Source organism: Athalia rosae, chromosome 4 (assembly GCF_917208135.1).
Source record: "Athalia rosae chromosome 4, iyAthRosa1.1, whole genome shotgun sequence".
In the NCBI taxonomy this organism is placed as follows: Eukaryota; Metazoa; Arthropoda; class Insecta; order Hymenoptera; family Athaliidae; genus Athalia; species Athalia rosae.
Window position 1 is genome coordinate 2,801,125 of NC_064029.1, and position 12,306 is coordinate 2,813,430.

Sequence of the window (12,306 nt, forward strand, 5' to 3'; positions counted from 1 at the left end):
CGGAACGCTGAGCCACTACGCCAACAACCAGCTGCCTGATAGCCGTTATACCGGAGAGGAGAGTGCGGGACGTCGAGGGGGACGGGAGGGGGGGCCCCGGACGGGAGGAAATAAGAGGGAGAAACGTAGGGGCCGCAGGAAAGACTGGGATAGATGATTTTTGAGTTACCATACTTACTTGACCTTCTCTCTGCAGCGGAAAAGCCGCGTGTGTAACGTTTTTCTTCGAAACCTCAGTCGAAATGTCGACGAACCGTAAGACTCGCCCGTGCGGGGGTGGAATTTCGATCGACGATCGAATCTGAAGCCGAACGTGGTTGGGTTTTTTTTTTTTTGGGAGGGGTGGACGGGACGGGGCAGTGGGCATATTCCGTTATGCGAATACCTATGTAAGTGGGGTAGTTATTAGCGCCAACGTCTCTCTTTTCCTCGAGTTTTCTTTCACGTTGAATTCGTCGAATTCGGCAAAGGATCCTCCGGGTATGCGGGGTGAGCTAGCTTCTTCGGGCTTTAACAAGCCACCCTTAAAAGCGAGCCTACAATAACAGCCTGCCGCACGTCTCGAACCTTTTCCACCGTTTTTGGCAAGCGATTTTACGATCGCGTTCCTCTGGTCAATAAAACTGCAGCCCCGAAACCTTTTGTCCGATACAATTTAAACGTTTCAACGACCGCGATTTCGGGAGACTCCTTCGGTCGGACTCGAAGGTGCCGCCAGCCAGCGTTTCGACGACTCGTAAACTCTTCGTTTTCTACAAAAAAAAAACAATTCAATTATTTTATTGCCGAATCCTACGCACTCCCGGCTGACGATCGTTCGCGAATATACCTGACAACGCAGTTCCACCCCGAATGAACGGTGTGATCAGGCCCGAAGTAATAAACCACCCCGCGGACTTATGGTAACTTCTGCAAAGTCGTTCGACGGTGTTTCCTCTACGTCTTTCTTCGGGTATACGGAAAAAAACCACGGACATTCCCGAATTGAAATGAATTTTCAATTTCGATCATCGCGAGCATAATTATTCTTTCGTCGAGTTGATTTACGAGTATCGGCGCGGTGGGCATCAAATGGTAATCGGGTACATTCGCCGCGTCCTTGCAGAGGGCTGCGGAAGCTGAGACCTTGCGCGAGGTGGAACTCCGAGACGTTATTTTATCGGAAAATATATGATCCGCGCATTACGTACGCCGGTGAACGCGCGCGCGTATATGTATACCTATCCGGACGCGACGGTTGGCCGAAACCGAGGCACAAAACGAATCCCGAGTCTCCGATTACGTTGCCCGAAATTTGAAACCCCGAGTCAAACTGCAAACCCCCTCGGACACCCCGCGAGGAAAAGTTCAACCCGAACGCCCATGGGAAACGAGCGGACGACGTTTCCTCCGGGAGTTTCCTACGGGATTCGGAATCTTTGTTTCCGGGTCAACTCGAACTCTGCGTTTCAACCCTCCGCGTTACGTCGCGCCGCTAACCGTCGAGCGGCGGGAGCTCAGAGGAACCCGGTGGTCTCGCGATAGGACGGAGAAACGAGGAGAGGAGAGACGAAACGGCTCGTCCTCGTCCTCGTCGTCGTGTCTGGCTTCGAGCCAGAAGAACGGAGCCGCGGAGTTCGGGGGTGATGGGGAAAACTAAAAATTGTCGAAAATTAGGTGAGCAAAAAAAGGGAAACGACCGACGTTACGTATTTCCGTTCAACCCGCGCGAGGCGGACCGACGCAGCTTCGTATTCTCCTCGACTTGTGCCTTGTTCGTGCATCCTCGGAGGACAGAATAATTTCAATTTATTTGCTTTTGTCGTACGGTCGGCGTGCACACTGGGGAGGGGGGTGGTTGGGGGGGAATCTTGAAAGTGCACGCATCTTATATGCGGCGCGGTTCGCGAGTCTGAAAGAAAAACGTGACGGTTGATGGGCGAGTAAAATAAAAGGCCAGGTTGTTTAAAAAACGTAACATATTCTATATTTAACAAACATCTTTCGTTTATATTTACATGTGTTTACCTTTTCATTATTATTATTATTATTATTATTATTATTATAATATTCTTTTTTCTTTCCTTCATTTTACGTGTAATTGTATTTTCTTTTTTCATTTATCCTTACCACTTCTCTCGATCCATTTTTTTTTTTCATACAGTTTTCATTGTTTAATATTGCGTGTTACGTAAAGGTATATATATCTTACATATACTATATCGTGATCGTCTTTGAATATATTTACAATGCAAATTACAATGCGACGCGAACGGAGTGATCAGCAGGTCGAATTCTCACACTTTGCGGAGTACAAGTGAATATAGTCGAATCCATCGGCGGACCACATGGCTTAATAAATTTCCATCGTACCTCCCCCCCGCGTTTTCGTACACGATCGATTACTAGGTAATATTATCTTTTTACGATTGTTGTTATTATTTATTCTATCGTTATTATTAACATTATCATTATTATTACTATTATACTATTACTATAATTACTATTATTTATAATATGTCGTTATCGTTATCGTTATTTCTTTTATAATTATCGAACGTTGTCCGTTTCGCGGGGGAAGGACGTATGGGATCTCGTTGAACGACGTAGATGCTACGCATTTAATCGTATACGTACAGTATATGTATATGTATATTTATATATTTATTCATTTATACATATATATTCAATATCCATATAGTATAGCGGCGGTACATGGTCCGCGGATGTTCCGCGGTATGATTCACTTCTACCTCTTCACATATTTAGCCCTACCTCGTTAATCTCAACATTACGTATATAAATATATATATATATTTATATTACATTTATGTACATTCTACATTTACATAGACATCCGGACAGTCGATCCTAATCAAATGTACCGATTGAGATGATACAAAGAAAGAGAAAAAAAAATCAAAATTTGTTCGAAAGCCTTCTTCGCGGCTTTGCAACGACGACAATATTTCGTGCGGTTTTATGTTATACGCATATACGTACATTATGTATGTAACTATTTTTACGTGTACCTATCGTTATTTCATGTATATATATGTATATCCTGCTCCGCGTTCAGCTTCACCGTTTGATATAATATAATAAGATAAATCTAGGTTTAAGTTAGGTATAGGCGTTATTAGGTATAGGCATACGATAGAGGCGTACAGTTTACATATGTGTGTGGCTATTTATATATGACAGGTATACAGGTGAATGCTTCCGGGCAATATATTAGTTTATCTATTGTTCTATTCGACGGTAATATAATCGTTTACGTATCATTGTTGGCTGACACTCGAATGAATCTTCCTCCACCCCCTCGAAACGATAAACGGACAATAATTCTTCGAAAAACTGTGGTATTCACTTATCGAACTCCATTGGATGATGATGATTATTATTATTATTACTCTTACCACTACTGTTACTATTACCGTTATCATTACCGTTATTGTTATTACCGATATTGTTATTATTATTAAGTGAGTTTCGTTAATTTATGCCGCCTTCGTGTATCGTCGTTACTCGAAGAATAAAATTGATCGGATAAGGTGAATCGGTTGGAACAAGAGAACGCGAGAAGAGTAAATGAAAAACTGTAAAACAGTAACGAAAACGAGAAGCGAGAATCAAAGATACGGAATTCGAAGCGTTTTCGAAGCGTTCGCGAGACCGGCGATTAACGGGGGGTTGAAAAGAAACGAGGCCGCCAACAATTGTTATAAATTAATTAGTGAAACCTGGTTGATGCGGTTCGGTTAAAGCTAACATTTGGCATTTTCTTCTTCAATTAATTAACCTACTGTTTGCGTAAGATTGGCTACTTGAAAAATTTTCTACGATCCTTGACAGACGAACCCCTGAACAAAGTCCTCGTACGCTACGAGTATATGTGCAGACCGATAAAAAGAAGGATACGATAATAATTCATCGAATAAAAATGAAGAGCCGATGACGGCGGAAACTAGTGGGAATCTCACGAATGAAAAAAATTGATATAAAATTGTAAGAATTGTTTTTTCGTTTTTTAAGGACCGCCGTGACAGTTTCAGGGATTCGTTCGGTGCGTCGTCGTACTTCGTTTTTTTCGGTAACACGCGTTTGTTCAAATATACGAACGAAGAAATTTATAGCCTGGGTGATGAGTGCATACAGACATGCACGGGTTACTGCATAGGTATTTCCGATGCAAGGCGATGAGGGAGGAACGGATTCTATAAAAAGACCGATACCTGCTCCGCGATTTTTAACGGTTATCGTCATAACCTTGATAAGGAAATGAAAAGTGATAAACATTATAATTACGATAACGATCGTGTTTCGGATGGAATACGTGTAGCTATTTAAGTGTATATCTCTGTATAGAAACACGTGTATTTATTCTTTACGTACGTATATAATGGCATTGAAAAATTTTCTTAAACCGAACGTTTACTTATCTCTATATTTAACGTTTAAAAGTCGTTTCGAACGTTCTCCTCTTGTACACGAGTTAACAATTGCGAAAATTATGCAAAACGAAACCGAAAGGATACCGGTCTCGAAACGGATCCGTTCGTCACCTTGCCCCTTGATTATTTTGTTACTTTTTTTATTTCTCCAGAAATTTCCTCATCATCGTTGTTTCCAATATTTCCACATTCTCTGGCGAACGATTTTCATTCGAAAGTATTTTTACGTATCTATAATCAATATATTTCTGTACCATACCCTCGATACTCATCTAATCTTACATCTTATTTCTTTCCATCCGTCGTACGTATCATTTATTATTAGCTAGATATTGCTCGAATTCGACGCGCTAAAATAAAAAGCACTCCGTTCAAGTGTTTCGTGTTATCATCATGTGTGTGTGTGTGTGTGTATTTTTCGTGCGTCTGAAATTGTTTGTTTCGTATTTTTTTCGCAAAATTTCTTTTCGTTTTTTTTCACATTATCTTGATTTCTTTTTTCTCCTTTCTTAAATATAAAAATCTATAACAATAAACAATGAAAGTAACACACCCCTAGCTACGGTGGTTTTCGGTGCGTGTTTCGCTTTCGGAGAAAATTCAATTTACAAATTCACACGCACACGTGTTACTCATATACAGATATATGGGGTAATTTCAGGGTTGGTCACCCAATTTTTCAAAATTCAGATATTCCGAGAGAATTTCTTGTCACATGGAAGAGTTGTGCAACTCGTAACGAAAGATTTGCGTCGGATATATCGACAGCTTTGACAGACAGATCGTGACCACTGTAAATATTGAATGTTGTAACACGATATACCTATATACATTGTGCACGTGTAAATTTTCTCTCAATTAAACATTATCATTATCATGATCATTATTATCATCATCAGCGTCGTCGCAGTCGTCGTCAGGCTGCTGAATTCTTTCAAATTTTTTTTTGTTTCTTCTCACGTAGTGTGTACATATTTATTGATTATTACTATTATTATAATTATCATTATTACGTTACGTAGCAGCTGGACAATCGTATAGACGTGTAGTATATGTGTACGCGGATGCCTCCCTGCAGATAATAGATCACTAACAATTGGAAGAGAGATAAAAAAAAAAAACTTAAACATTTTTTGAATCGTTCATCGATCTCGTTAAATTTTCACTTCTACACCACAGTTTTGAAATAACATGAGAGAGAGAGAAAGACAGAAAGAGAGAGAGTATTTTTTTTTTATTTCATTCAATTTTATTTATTTATTATCTATTCATTTTCATTTATTTATTTAATTTTTTTTTGCATAATTTTACTCCCTCGTTCGTTGTACGCTCAAATGATTCAATTTATACATAATAGATGTTATATATATATATATATGTACATAGGTATGTAAATTTTTTGTTCATAGATCTAAAATATTCAGAGAATTATACATCACAATAAGTTTTTAATTACGATTTCATATTTTTGCTAAATGAAAATGTTTGAATAGAAAAAAAACCATTCAATGATATACTATGTATATATATACACGTGATATATAGTTTGTGCAACGATAAACTGAGGAAAAACGACCATCACATGGGCCAGACGAGGTGTAGATGTGAAATTTGCAAAAAAAAAAAAACATTGTCATATGTAATTTTAACGAATTTCCGTTAATTCAATCAACTGAAAAACGTGTAGGTAAATCCCCACGGTAATCGCATTATCGTATGCGAATCGTACATAGATAATAATAAGAAAATTGCATTTAGAAGATCATATACAGTGCGATTTTGTTGAAACGGTTTGCTATCAACGCATGCGTCGAAATATTCGAGTTTCTCGGTTCCCGAGCGAGCCCGAACCTCGCTGGTTTCAGCGTAGCCACAGGCGCAGGCCTCTTGTTGTGGTCTGCGACCCTCAAGGTGACGTCTCACAACAAAGCCCCTACGCTGCTGGGTAGACGCTGACTCCAGCGAGGCTCGGGCTTGCTCGTAGAACGACAAAATCCGAATATTAGGACGCCTGCGTTCTTCGCAGCCAGTTTCATCCGAATCTCACGGTAAAATGTGCACCAGAACGAGTCCCAGAATCCCAGGTATCGTATTACATTTATAGGTATTTTGTAGTTTCTCATGCTCCGCAAAAATCCACATTGCTATATACTTGCGATATATAGAAATATATATGTGTGTCACATAGGTAAATGGATATTCGTGTAAGTATATATATATACGCATAAAGTGGCTGCTGCACAGCTGTTATACTCGCAGGTTATTTACGCACCTGTTAAAATGTGTGTTACTTTAACATTTTACCAATATATATATGTATATATTTATGTATATTCATCGTTTCATTCAGTGATAAATTTTCATCGTATCATAACTTTCCTAGATTATGAAAATAATCGTAATGATGATAATGATAACGATAATGATAACAATAACAGTGGTAGTAATGACGATAACTAAAGTAATATAATGATGACGACGATAATCATAATAATAACAGCGGTAATAATAATGATAATGACAATAGTAGTAGTAGAAGTAGTAGTATTAATAATAATAATGACAGTAATAATAATAATAATAATAATAATAATAACAACATAATATACCGTTATCGACGATGTATAAAAGGCGAGGAAAAATAGGAGAAACTAACCGAACGATACATATGTACTATACAATTTACAAACAGTAACTTAAAAAGTCCTATTCAAATCAACGTGTAATTATAAAATTTTCTACATATAGGTGTATGTATAAGATGTATATATACATGTATATCAGGGACTCACGGAACGGTATGATACAAAACTAATTAGTTTATTAGGAGGGACATTCATTTAATAATAATAATGAGAATGACAATAATAATAACGATGACGATGATAATAATAACGATGATAATGATTGCGATAATGATAATGATTAAGATAATAATGGTAATAATAATGATAACTCACTTTACGTCTTTTAATTTTAATATACAATTACGTCGCTTCGGGGGAAGAAGAAGAAGAATAAGAAGAAGAAGAAGAAGAAGTTCTGCGCGGGTGGGGATCGGGGGTCAGAGATGGGGAAATCGTAAGGTATGTTCGTGGTAGGCAGCCAAGCATACGCAACTCAACTTCCACAGCGCCAAACTCGATACACTCGGACGTGCGCACACACCGATCTCGGTTCGTATACCTGTACCCTAACGCGCACGTACGTACGAACACATTCGCTACATATGTATATTTGTATATATATGTGTATACACATCCGTCCACGTGTACGTACGTGATCATAAACCTGTACGTCGCAGGTAGTACTCGCTGCTTCCCTCCGTACCCCGCCTTCCACGCGCGCACGCACACACCTCCGCGTCCTCCGTATGTTATGACACCGGCGCAAATTTAATTATCACCCTCTCACCCCCTCCGCCGCACATTCGCAGTTGCAGTCGTAGTTGCCGTTGCTGTTGCAGTTGCAGTTGCAGTCGCAGGAATATGAATATGCACCGTTGCATCGAGGCCGCTTCTTCTGCCGGCGGTAGGCAGGGTTTCGCAAATTCGCGCGAGATCCGAGACCGCGACCGAGCATTATGGTGCACCTGCTGCCGCGAACGCGGATTCGGAGGCTGGCTAATCGCGCGTACGAAAGAGAAGAGGAATCGCCGCCCCTGATCGGGTCGTCGCTGTCGTTCCGCTCGCACGTTCAACGTCGCTCTCTTTCTCTCTCTCTCTCTCTCTCTCTATCGCCCGATTCGTGCGCGACGGAGAACAAGTGAATATCGGGCGAAATGCGCACGAGGCGCTGAAAATTTCGTCGGGACTCGTCGTGGCGCTGACTCGCAGCGCACGAACGTACGTTACGTGGCTATCGGTAAGTCGGTGGGGGGGAGTTTCGCGCTCGTCCGCTACCTCGGGCTTCATCCGCAGTAAAACGGCGCTTAAATCCTACTTCTGACTAACAAGATGCATCCGGAGATTGTCGCGGCTCACTAGCTCAGCGTCCGGTCCTAATGATGATTTCGATAGTAACACACGCCGCGCGTACGTTCCACGCAGGCATATATTCACGGGTAATATGGATGATGAGAGGAGAGCGATTTTTGCTGGCGATTTTCGCAGCGAAGAACGAAGGCGTTTTGAAAAAATGTTTAACGCGAGTTGGGGGAGCGATCGCTCCGTGGCATGAGAGAGACGTCGAAAGTCTGTGTGGTTCTATGAATTTTTGGTATCTGCTCGCGTTTAATCGGTGGCCAACGATCGATAATTATAACTTTGAATAAAAGTGCCGCGTGTGCGGGGAACCGCGGTGGTATTAATGTCAAGATGTGTTGCACGCAGAGGACGGATAGTACGCGGCGTGGAAGTGCCCGGATGTAGCTTACGTATATGTATATATATATATGTGTGTGTAGCAGACACACGGGGCTCGTAACCGTGGAGCGCAACGCGGCGCCGTCGACTTCTCAGATTCAGATAGCAGTTATCAAACCTAGCCGTACCATGATGGCCGACCTAGCGGCCTAAACTCTCAGATATCGTGACGAAATACGTACGACGAACGAACGAGCGCTCGTTTCTTCCTCCGTTCCTAGGTTCTCTCCCGTTCTTCGGATCGTTCGCTAGCGCGCTCGCGCGTTCGTTCGTTCGCTCGCTCGCTCGCTCCGTCGTTGCGAGCTCAACCAACGATACGAACTCTCCTCGTACGCGTTCACTATTTTTCACTCGCTGTAAGCCAAGACCGAATGTCCGACGTACGTACCTACGCACATGTACGGGTACAGAGGCGATATTACCTATCTCACGACAGCTTCGTATTCGTTAAAAAAAAAAACCTATCGATACGTGTTGTACGGCTGTATGATAACCGGGGGAAACGACAAAGACGAAAATAGGCGGCAGCGTAACGAGAAGGAAAACTGTACCGGGTGTCGTTTTTTGAGGGGATTTTTTCGATCGCGGTTGTACCCGCGTCGACGAAAAGCGACGGTGCTGAAAGGTGTGAATAATATCTTCGGGATTCAACGCTGGTTCCGACGATGGAACCGGTTGTAACGGAGTCAGCGCCTGAATCGGTAAAATTGAACGCTGAAATTGTTGCCAGGGCCTCCTGCGCTTTGCCCGTTACGCGGGTATTTCTTGTCTAGTTTTTTTTGTTACTCTGATTTCGATGGAATCGCGATGGAGGAACCAGCCGCGGTGAATAATGGAATGGGATGTTAGTTTCGAACGAATGTCGATCGAGAACTCGCGTACCTGATATTTCCAACTTTTGGAGCTCGGCACCTTTCGTATTTCAAGGCTTCGGAGTTCTACGCCTGTTCACCTGCGCCACGACGTCGGACGGTTCGGTGTACCCGATCGACGGAAGGCCGGTTCGAACGACGCGAGACGAGAAATTTACCGTACAAAACAAGGCAACGAGACCAAAAGGAGCGTATTGACTCGGCTCGGAATTAGGCACATGGTCGTCAAAACCGGGAGCGAGCGAGCGATTCTCTCGGCGGCGTTGGTATCGGGCTGGCGGCGGCAGGTGAGAAAAAAGAGTAGGAAGGAGAAGGAGCCGAGTGAGAGCGACGGAGGAAAACGGCGGCGTCGACGCGGCATCGCTTTCACCAAGTTCGCCTCAAAAGAAATAAATATTTTACGGCGCAAGTTTGTCGGTAAGGGGTACCCGTCGACGCGACCCTCGCCTTGGGTCAAAGTTTGGCGGCGACGACGCCCGCGCGTCGCTGTACGCGTGTATTACGAGGGCGGGCTGTGTGTCGGCGCAGGGAGTGCAGGTGTCTGCGTCGCTGACGGTGACGGCGGTGGCGCAGGTCGAGTGCCGACGGGTTCCCTTCGTGACTCAACTGTTTTCACCCTGTCGTAAAGTTATAAAATCCAAAAGTTCAACATCTCCGTTCCCCTCCGCCACCTTTTCCTCCTCGGTCTCTCTCCCCCCCCGCCGCCGCTCCGCGCCGCGAGAAAACGCAACGCTCTATCTAGGCCACGGGCGACTATCTCGACGGCTCTTTCTCCTTCGCGCAACGCACTCTCTCTTTCCCTCTAAATTCACGGGATAAAACATTCGGTCCTACCGGGCCTGCTTGTCTCGCATGCCTAAGATACGAATTTCGCCGTTGCCCGCATCAGATGGAAGCGATGGTAAACGACTACCGCTCCGCAATCAATCGCGTCACAGAAACGGCGAAAGATTTTCGTAAAATAGATTACGCCAATAACCGCGAACTACGGGATGTTTGAAATTTGCGACGTGAGGAAGCGAATTTTTACCGGAATTCACGTTCGTCGTCGAGTCTGGCTGGGTGCAGAAGTCGGAGGCCAGGATGTATCCGGCGAGAAATTCACGATTCTCGCTCGCTCGCCGGGAACGGTATAGAGAAAAGTCTTGCAGCTGTAGCGCTATAGACACTTGGCAAGGTCTAGGAGGGTCTGACTCTGGTCTGGCCTCGGATGGGGTGGCCAGACAATGAGTAACGAGACTGAAGTACGAGGGGACTACGGGAACCTAGGGAACACACCCTTCCTCGGCACCCTCCCTGCGTCCCCAATCGATTACAATAGCACCTAGCCCACGAGGGTGACTCCCTCGCTCTCCCGCTCGACCCCTCGACCGAGCTCCCCTTTCCCCTTCGCCCCGTCCCACATTCCCTTTTCCCTTTTCCCTTTTTTCATTTTCCCCATTCGACGTTCCCTGCCGCCCTTACCGAGGCCGTATACACACCCCCGCGGCGCCGGGTCGCGTGAACCTGACCAAAACTATTAATTCCACTGTTTTATTCTCCGACGAGTTCCTTGCCCTTCCAAGAGGATAATTACCCACCAAAGCGTATCTAATTTTCTATCGGGCGTACGCGATAGCTGGAGAAACGGTTTACGGAAACGGTTGAGAAAACCGCGAAGAAATTCCAGTTTCAGGGAGAGAAATAGATTCCGCTGTTATTGTTGCCGGTTTTCGACCAAAGAAAATACATGGAAGAACGCCAGGGCTGCCCGGCTACGTTGCGCCGGAGGCTCGCCGCGTAAAGAACGGGACAAGGCTCGTGGAAAAGTTTTTGTAACGAAGAAACTTATGGAAAGCGAGACCCCGTTCGTACATATCTTATACAATGGCGTCGCGACGACGCGGCCGACGAGGGAGCAGCGCGAGGTTTTTTTTTTTTTCACACGGTTCGGATCGAGGGGAACGCGCCGTCACTCGCGGATCCTCGCGATCGGCGCTGAAATCGTTCCATCTACGATCGGCGTCGGGGACGAGTCGAAAGAAATCCGCCGCAATTAAAAATAGGTGGATATCGCGACAACGTTTCCGGGTATCGCAATCTGCAGCAGGTGCAACTGTAATTAGAATTGGCTGCCGTCTCATTTATCCGTCCGAATTCGGGCCCGCGGATCTCATTTTACGGATCATCGAACGTCGTTAACTCGGTTTTCAAGAATTATGGATGCGTTAGCGAGGACGAGAGTGAGGAAAGAAACTTCTAAAATAATCGGCGGTCGGAGCGAACACGAGGATATTCAACGATTATCTCCCACCGGTGAACCACGTGAACCCCCCCAGGATTATGCCGCATCTATTCTGAATATTCCGGTGTCTGCGAGTTACGCGTGCGAAATTTCGTTCGCTCCTTATTTTTTCACCCCGCGCCCTTCATCTATTTCGACGAGTGGCTGCGTTAATAAAATTACTGTAAGCCCAGCTATATAGTGGCGATAAATATTATCGCCGTTAAGATCGAATCCCATCAATATATTTTTCTCTGTCACTGACGCAAATCGGTCGCAACAATACCGCGACAACCGCGTCAGAACCGTTACAGTTCACAACATCGTTTCGTATCGATATACCGCACGATAATTTCGATTTATTATTTCGCGGG

General features: G+C 44.1%; 1 protein-coding gene across 1 annotated transcript in view; it reads left to right on the top strand.

The window, feature by feature from the left end:
* Positions 1–12,306, top strand: part of LOC105690236 (protein Wnt-5b-like) — a 126,967-nt gene that overhangs the window by 66,242 nt on the left and 48,419 nt on the right. The window lies entirely within an intron of this gene.